At 39.3% G+C, this 8556-nt stretch overlaps 1 long non-coding RNA gene across 1 annotated transcript; it reads left to right on the top strand.

The window, feature by feature from the left end:
- Nucleotides 1-5977: 5977 nt before the first annotated feature.
- LOC113566869 lies at nucleotides 5978-6717 on the top strand. The gene is made up of 3 exons (XR_003409254.1): nucleotides 5978-6083; nucleotides 6146-6413; nucleotides 6487-6717. It is a non-coding gene; the product is annotated as an uncharacterized LOC113566869 (long non-coding RNA).
- The last annotated feature ends 1839 nt before the right edge of the window (nucleotides 6718-8556 follow it).

The raw sequence follows: 8556 nt of genomic DNA, 5'->3' as shown, positions 1-8556 counted from the left end.
AATGCAGAATAGTATATTTTTATGGTTTATATTTATGTATGGCCATACTAAAAATGATTAATAATTGCAAATCTTTAACCTATCCTTATGTACTTTCTGAGTTTTGTTTTTATTATCGGAGATTATGACGTTATCTCTTTCTCCGATACTTTCTAATCTATATGGTCCTATATATTTAAAATCTAACTTATGTCCTGTTTCATTTTTCAATAAACTTTATCTCCTTCAGCTAAATTTAAATCTTTTAACTTTAAGTCATATAGCTGTTTATTTTAATTTTATGCTCCTCGAGCATAATCCTTGCTCGTTTATATGCTATTTCTAATCTATATTTACTCTCTTTAGAGTAATCATCTATGTTATATAGAGGTGCTATTCTATCTATAGTATTAAATTGAACTGGTAAGTTTGAAGTCTTACCGAAAACTAGCTCATATGGACAATAATCATGTGCCATAGAGGGGGTTGTATTAAAACAATATACGAAGTATTGCAGCCATACATCCCAATCTGATTTGTCAGCTGAGATGTATGAGCGTATGAACTCGTTAAATGTTCTGTGGCTTCGCTCCACGGTTCCTACAGTCTGGTGATGATGTGCAGTAGAAGTTATGTTTTTGATGTTTAGATTTTTACATAAGTCTTCAATTATTGAATTTTTATATTCTGTTCCCATGTCCGTAATGAACGTCTTCATTGGGCCGTACTTTAGAATACAATTTTCAAAAATAGCTTTAGCTACTGTATTTGCACTTTTGTTTCTAATGGGTATGGCAACAAGGTATTTTGTCAGGTCACATATTAAGGTGACTGCATATTCATATCCTTGTTCTGATTTAGGAAGTGGACCGATCGTATCCACTATTACCCTATCAAAAGCCATGTATGGTGATTCTGTAATAGTCAATGGAGTTATTGTGTGCTTGGTTACTTTAGCTTTTTGTCATTTTGGACATTTTCGTATGTAATTGGTTATTTCTTTAGTCATACCTTTCCAAAAATAATGTCTTTTGACCTTGGCCAAGGTTTTTGTTATGCCTGTATGTCCTCCTTGTATGGGATCATCATGTAATGTAGACAGTATTGCTTCTTTTTCTTTTTCATTTTTAATTAGGGTCACCGGGTTGAGTAGCGCTACTCTTATTGTTCGTAATATTTTATTGCCCATATTTTTAAAATTATCTATTGAAATGTATTCAAAGATATTTTCCCACGGTGCCACTTTGAGTTGGCTGATTTTTTGTTTACCGGCTTGCGTTTCAAGCCTTTGGAAAAACTGACCTAAGTCAAGGGTTCCATTAGTATACAAATCGCTAACATCATATCTTGCAGTAATTTTTTTTCCATGTTTGAAAAAACATAAATTATTATTTACATGCAAGGTCACTACTTTACGCACTTCGTCATTGTTGATGACTTCATATACGTTGGGCTTTGAAGCTTTTGTTAGAGATTGCCTAGGCAATTCTATTTGTTCTTTTCCTGCGCAGGATTTCTGTCTACTCTGTTGCCTGGTAGTGACTTTCAGGACTTTATTCGTATTTTGTATGTTTTTTAGGTCTGTGATGGTTATTCTTGATAACGCATCTGCTACATGATTATCTTTACCCTTTAGATACTCGACTGTAAAGTCGTATTCTTCTAATTCGAGCCGCATGCGTGTGAGTTTTGAGCTAGGATTGACCATTGAAAATAGGTATGTTAGTGGTCTGTGATGCGTTTTTACTGTAAAGTGTTTACCATAGATATATGGTCGAAAATGGGTAATTGCCCAATGAATTGCTGCTAATTCCTGTTCTGTAGTACTTTTGTTACTTTCACCTTTTGTGAATGAACGTGATGCATATGCTAATGGGAGTTGGAGTCCGTTATGGTTTTGAGTTAAAACCGCTCCACATGCTTGTTTACTAGCATCGGTGATTATGCAAAATTCTTTCTGAAAATCTGGGTACTGTAACAGAGTGGGTTCCATAAGTTTATCTTTTAAATATTGGAATGCATTTTGACATTCAGTTGACCACTCAAAGGGGACATTCTTTTTACATAATCTAGTTATGTGCCGGGAATAGTCGGCGAAGTTTTTAATAAAACGTCTATAATAATTGCAAAATGCAATAAATCGTCTAGCGCTGTCCGCATCATGTGGGACTGGATAGTTTTTGCTCTTTGCCTTTATAGGGGTTGTTGCTCATATTGCTCATATTTTTGAATTCGTTTGTTTCTCGTTACAATTGTTTTTGGTTTATACTTTTGTTCATTTAGAATTTGCCTTAAACATCTCTATGGTTATTTTTGTGGACGCACCTCATCCATTATGGTCCGGTCCGAGACGGTTGTGCCCATCCTGTCCAGCCAGACTCGGACCGTACCGCAGTGCCACCGCCGGCCGTTCTCAGCGCGCAAGCCCCTTAGGGCGGAGGGCGACGAGGGGGCGCCGCTCACGAGAGCGTGCTGCTTGTGCTTTACCATCTGATGGACTGATGGACCGTATTGGCCATTGGCCACTGGCCGTGTTGGAAGTCGGCCTTGGCCTGACCCGGAGCTGGTGCTACCGATGCCCGTCTACCCACTGATGGCTGGGTCGGGGACGTAGAGGAGGCGGTTCCGTGTGGCACGGGGCTGTGGTGGGGATCTGGCGCGTCGGCGATTACACGAACGGGACACACACACCAATGCATTTTGAAGATTAAAAACTATTTTTTTTTTTACGATTTTTTTTCAGAGTTTTTGCAGTTGTCCTGATGACACACGATGATGAACATACATTATCTACTAGGTCACATTTAGGTTAGTCTTTTTTTTTTTTTTAGTGTATTTTTTTCAGTATTCTTTTTTTTTTAGTTTTTTTTTCGCAATGATATACTTTGGTCTGATATTCCTCCTTTGTCATTGCCAAGTCCTCTATGTTCGTTTTTAAACTCTATCTAAATTGTTTGCCCTACTCATATATTTCTTTTTAATTATCTTATTATGTTTTACATACAATGTTAAAAGGAATTGTAAAACACTGACAATGGTTAAAATCAGAAGTAATAACCAGAGTGCATTGAGATCATCCCTGTGGTCTATTATTTTGACATTATTGACCACATTGGCCGTATTGTCTTTGGTCTGACTATCGTCAGAACCGAACCAACCCATGGTGATGATTTTCTCTCAAAAATTGGTTTCTACAATGTTGGGGTTTTTATTTATTTTATTTTTTTTAAATTATCTGCTATTCATTTATTCTTTTCAATAATAAAAAAAATTATTAAAAAATTTTTTTTTCTCATGGACACACATATCTATATACCCTTTCTTTTTTTTTTTTTTTTTACTCTTTAAAATTTTATCAATATAACTATTATATATGTTTTTTTTTTTAATATTTGACCAAAATGAAGGAAGGAAAAAAAATGTTAAGGGACATGTGATCGATTTACAGGTTTTTCATTATATAATTCAACATCGATCACATGGTTTTAGTAATAGCCTAACAGAGGTTAGTATTTTCAAGTTGCACTTTAAGGGTGCTTCCACTCGAGTTAGAAAATTATAATTATTGGCAATATGAGGCATGGCATTTCTGCAGCTCATTTGATCATTTGATCCTTTGTTGGTGGGGGGGTTGGTGTATTTTTTTTTTGTCGTGCCCGGTACTCAGCTATTGTGAGTGGGCGAGGTCCATCGTTTGGGTACACTTTTAAAGCCTCTTGTAGGCTGAGTGCATCCCTTTGCTCGGTAGGAGCAGAATCTGTTGGTCTATCGACGGTGCAAGGGGCGGTCCTATACCACTCGCACTTATATTATTGGCCTGTTGGTCCATCGACGGTGCAAGGGGCGGTCCTATGCCACTCGCACTTATATTATTGGTCCTTGCTGGGTCTGGTGGGGCCGGTGCTGGTCTTCGCACAGGTTTTATGTTGCGTGTACGCTCTTTGTAGCGCGGGCTGTTAAATCTCCTTGGGTATTATATATTCCTGGCCGCATTGCAGTCCCCAAATTTAAGGGTATAAATTATAATGCAACATGGGTTTGTGCGTAATATCGTCGGCAGTCGTGCATGGGTCTGGCGAAACGGCTGGTTTGGCTTTCTGCTGTGTGTTTTCCTTGGCACTGGCACTGGGGACAACACTATTTCAATAGTTTTTCCAATTCATTAATTTTCTTTTGACTTGGTCCGATTTTTTAAAACAAAATCACATAGTATTTTATTTTTTTTTTTTCGGCCATTCTTTGTCTTTATTATTTTTAACACTTTGTTTTTTGAAAAAATTTGTGTTTTATGTTCTCAATTTTACAATTGTGTTTTGGGCTTTTGTAAGCCAAAAGCCGCGGAGCTGCGCTGCCAGTGACGCCGGCAGCGGAGCGGCAGAACTATGTGTTCTTATCTCTTATATGTTAGTATGTATATGTGTGAATATGCTCAGCGCTGTTGGCAGCGAGAGCGCGAGGGAAGATATATGTGTGTATGCATGTATATTAGTGCCGTCAAGTCATGGGAACATGCTGACGCTGCACTTGGGTCGCTCGAGGCATTCTTGAGTGAATCGTAATACGATCACCCAGAATGTCTGGGACTTTATTGTTACGTAAACACTGAAACAAAGTGTTACAGTGTGTATTCTTTAAGTACCGTCGGTACAGTGGGTATTCGAAATAATGAATACTTTACTTTACTTTAATATGAGCATACTACAAAACAAACAATGTTCTCAGCCGAAGCAAGTTGTGAATTACAAATGTTTCACAATAAAACGGACTCATCATGTCACCTAGTCAACACAAAAAAATCATTTTTATGGTTGAGCATAAAAGAAATCGATGGATTTTTGCAACAAAGTCATTATTAAAGCTGTCAGCGGTATGTGCAGATGGCATTTCGAATATCAAGTTACAACACTCAGGAATATTGAAGGCCCAACCCGGATGCATCATTCGGAATTCGCTAATGACTGTCACAAGTCAGAGCGCATTGGAAACTATTCTGCAGTTATCATACGCTCGTTTCGGAGATAGTGACCTCAACGAAACATTAACTGAACATTCTACAAATAAAGTTTCAAGGAACGATGAAAAGCTGAACTACAAGGATCTGTATCAAATGGAAACGAATCTGCTACCACATAAAAGTTTCAAGTTACCCCACAATCTTGAAACCATTGATCATCATCATATTGCCATATACATTGCACTGCTCTTTATCATGATTCATCTGGTTAAAAGGTGGTACACAACATGACCCCCTTCTCAGCAGAGACAAACACGTAGCTCATCAGCTAGTGAAGAAAACGCACCAAGGCATCCATTCATAATCAATATTGATGATAGTTGAGCATACTATGTTCAACGGTCGGGAGGATGTACGATTTCAATTGAAGTACAAAATCGTATGATTAGACCTAGACAAATAGCTAGCCATAAAAGGTTAAGATTTCCCAGCCACCTAAATAAATAAACGATAATATGCTCTAAATATCAATATGTGACATGCACTACTGACCTAAATAAATATACAACGGACAGCTGCATGTATTTGTGTACATACACTGTTAAGATATTTACAACACTATCATTAAACAAATTCTGGATGACCAGCATGTGGTCAAATCTCACACCATCTGCATGAGACACATTGTGACCGTCATAAATCTGACCCTTGGAATATTCCACTGGTGGATTTGTAGTAATTGCTTAGTCCTAAATAGATATAACACATTTCCCTAGCAATATTATACTCAGAACTAATTAAACATACCTAATATCCTCGCATTTTACCAAATAAAATCAGTACGAAAGAAAACTCGTACGTATTCACATCTCCGAAGCCCAATTTGTTCAAGTACCGATTGCGGCGACCATTTGTTACTGGTACATGAACCAGTAGCATACAAAGTTACATTTTCAGCATACTATTGTCATATTGACAATCACCAGAATCAAGTGAATTTACATCAACAGATTCATTTGATTTGTTCACATTGTTTTGCCCGAAACAAAAACGCCGGTTTGGATCCATATACCACGGACAGAGGGCGGTACACGTCGCAGCGCAGCGTTGGCTTGCGATGTCCCAAGGCCCCAGAGCTCAGTACCGTGGAGTGAGTTCTTTGCGCATTTAAATCCACTAATGAGTGCAGCAGTTTCCTTTTGCTCCCTACAGCCTGACTATCGACCTGCAAGCTCCATAGGACCCATTAAGCAATGCAACAGCAGCAGCTTGCTCTGCACTGAACAGGATGCCATAGCCAGCACAACACCTCATCTATACTCATACTGCACTCGATTTCTGGCAGCTCATCTGTTTTCATATTCTGAAGCATGGACACGTTTGCAGAAGGATGGGTGTCATCTCTGGGCTGACTCAACTCTGAAAAGATAGACACATTCTCTTTTACATCCTTATATCGTAGCTTTGATGACGTGGCACTGTTAGTCCTTGAGAGTTGACTACGCATATATTTTTGATCACCGAGCACCGACTACAATTCCATCTCGTTGCAGATCATGGCACGCAGCTCGTCACCGCTCTTAGCACTGATCGAAGTCGATACGGAGTTGGTACTAGCCATGGACTATCCGGGCAAAAACCGCAAAAGCAGGAGGTCCAAGAAAAGCTACTCAAAGCCACTCCGCAAGTCTCGTAAATCCCTCAAATCCAACAAGCCAAAGTGCAAGAAGACTGTTCAGCCACAGACATGTATTTAATGAATATTACGAATATACAGTGCAATCTCATACACAAATACTCATAAATAAAATTGTCCATGTCACTTCATGTGAATGAATATGACGACACGAAAAATACATTAGCAACTAAGAATAGACAATAGCACTTGTAATCTCGAACCCACCAAAAGGCATCAAGCAATAAACTATCTACTTTATTGCTGCCAAGTACCTAAGTAAATGCACTGAAATTTAACCCCCGCACAGAGTAAGTTTACCCAATCTAAAAATACACTCACAAGGAGCCTGTGCGTTCCTTCCCATAGAATAAGAGTACCACTGATAGCTATATAAGGAGATGCATTTGTTCAATAAAACTCAGTATCAGAAACACTACCATAACTGCCTGTCACTCATCTTCCATCGCAATCATCAGAGGCTGTCGCTGTGTCTTCAGATCCTCCCTTGCGCACCGTAGGATACCCACTCCGCAGTCCAACTGGTTCAAGTTCTAGTTGCGACGACCAAACTGTAGACGGTTTATGTACCGTATGCATCCCAGCTTCCTACACACACACACACACACACACACACACATTAACATTTGGTGACCCCGACCTTGGTCATCCTTTCAAACTGTCTATCAAGCTACAGTGAAAGGATTCGATCTGGACATCAGATTGAAGCAGTCGACAGGAAATCTTCAATAAAAATTTGGCATCAGGCCATACACTTACGGTAGCATCTCCTACCAATAAGTATCACTTTGGCAAATCTGACTTATTCAGGTTATCAGCCAACAGAAAAACAGCTGTAGAATTCGATTACCACCAAGGTAATCAATTTTTGTTGTTACGTGCGTTCCATAAATAGGAAACAGCACAAATCCCTCCATCCAACACATCACCTGTACTATTACCTTTCTGACCAACAACGGTTGCGATTTGGAGCGTATCCAGCTGCAAAGCAAATAAAACACTCCCAACGGGTCAAAAGTAATAAGTACAAACAGATAGAATGGATACACATATGGAGGCAGAAGCTGCCGCTACAATGGCAATGGATGTGCAGCAAGAGATTGGTGAGGAAATATCGAGGTGCATTCGGAACTTTAAACGAGGGGGAACGTTGTGAGTTGCTGCGGACACCGCAACTCTACGGTTATACCCGATACTAAGTCAGTATGGCTCGCCTCCGGCAGACGCCGCTAATATTTAACGACACGACAAAGAGTGCGTGCGAGAGAGACAGAAAATCAGTCTGAGCGTGACGTCGGGCGCTGCGTAGCCACTGCAAATTGATTTGTTCCTTTTGGCTATAAAAATGATCTGATCTGATCCAGATTCAGCAATCTAATAGATATGGTCATTATCTATGATTCTGCGTTTTTAGTTTTCTCAAATCTGCAATATTGTGGATGCAACAGATTTTCGTCCTTTGTGGGGGCGGATGGGGGTGGGGCGAAATTCTGAGATATACGTTTTATAGTGACATCTTAAAGGAGTGTGTGTACCAAATTTGTTTACTCTAGCCTTAATAGTCTCTGAGATTTGTGGTTGCCTCAGATTTTCGTCCTTTGCGGGGGCGGAAGGGGGTGTGGCGAAATTTTGACATGAAACGGTCAAGGTCCGATATCACAGGAGTGTGGATACCAAATTTGGTTGCTCTGGCTTTTATAGGTTCTGAGATCCTTGAACTCATATTTTGCAATTGGCAAAACTGACCATGAAACCTGTGTGTTAGAGTGAGACAGAGCGAGAAAGAGTGAAATTGTTTTCGTGATTCTGGCTGTAATAATTATACGATCTGGTTCAGATTTTGCACTCTAGAAGATATAGTCATCTTCTACGATTCTGCGTTTTTAGTTTTCTCGTATCTTTAAAATTGTGGATGCCACAGATTTTC

Source organism: Drosophila persimilis, unplaced genomic scaffold (genome assembly GCF_003286085.1).
Source record: "Drosophila persimilis strain 14011-0111.01,24,50 unplaced genomic scaffold, DperRS2 tig00001138-arrow-arrow-pilon, whole genome shotgun sequence".
Classification (NCBI taxonomy): Eukaryota; Metazoa; Arthropoda; class Insecta; order Diptera; family Drosophilidae; genus Drosophila; species Drosophila persimilis.
This window is presented reverse-complemented; position numbering and strand designations above follow the sequence as displayed.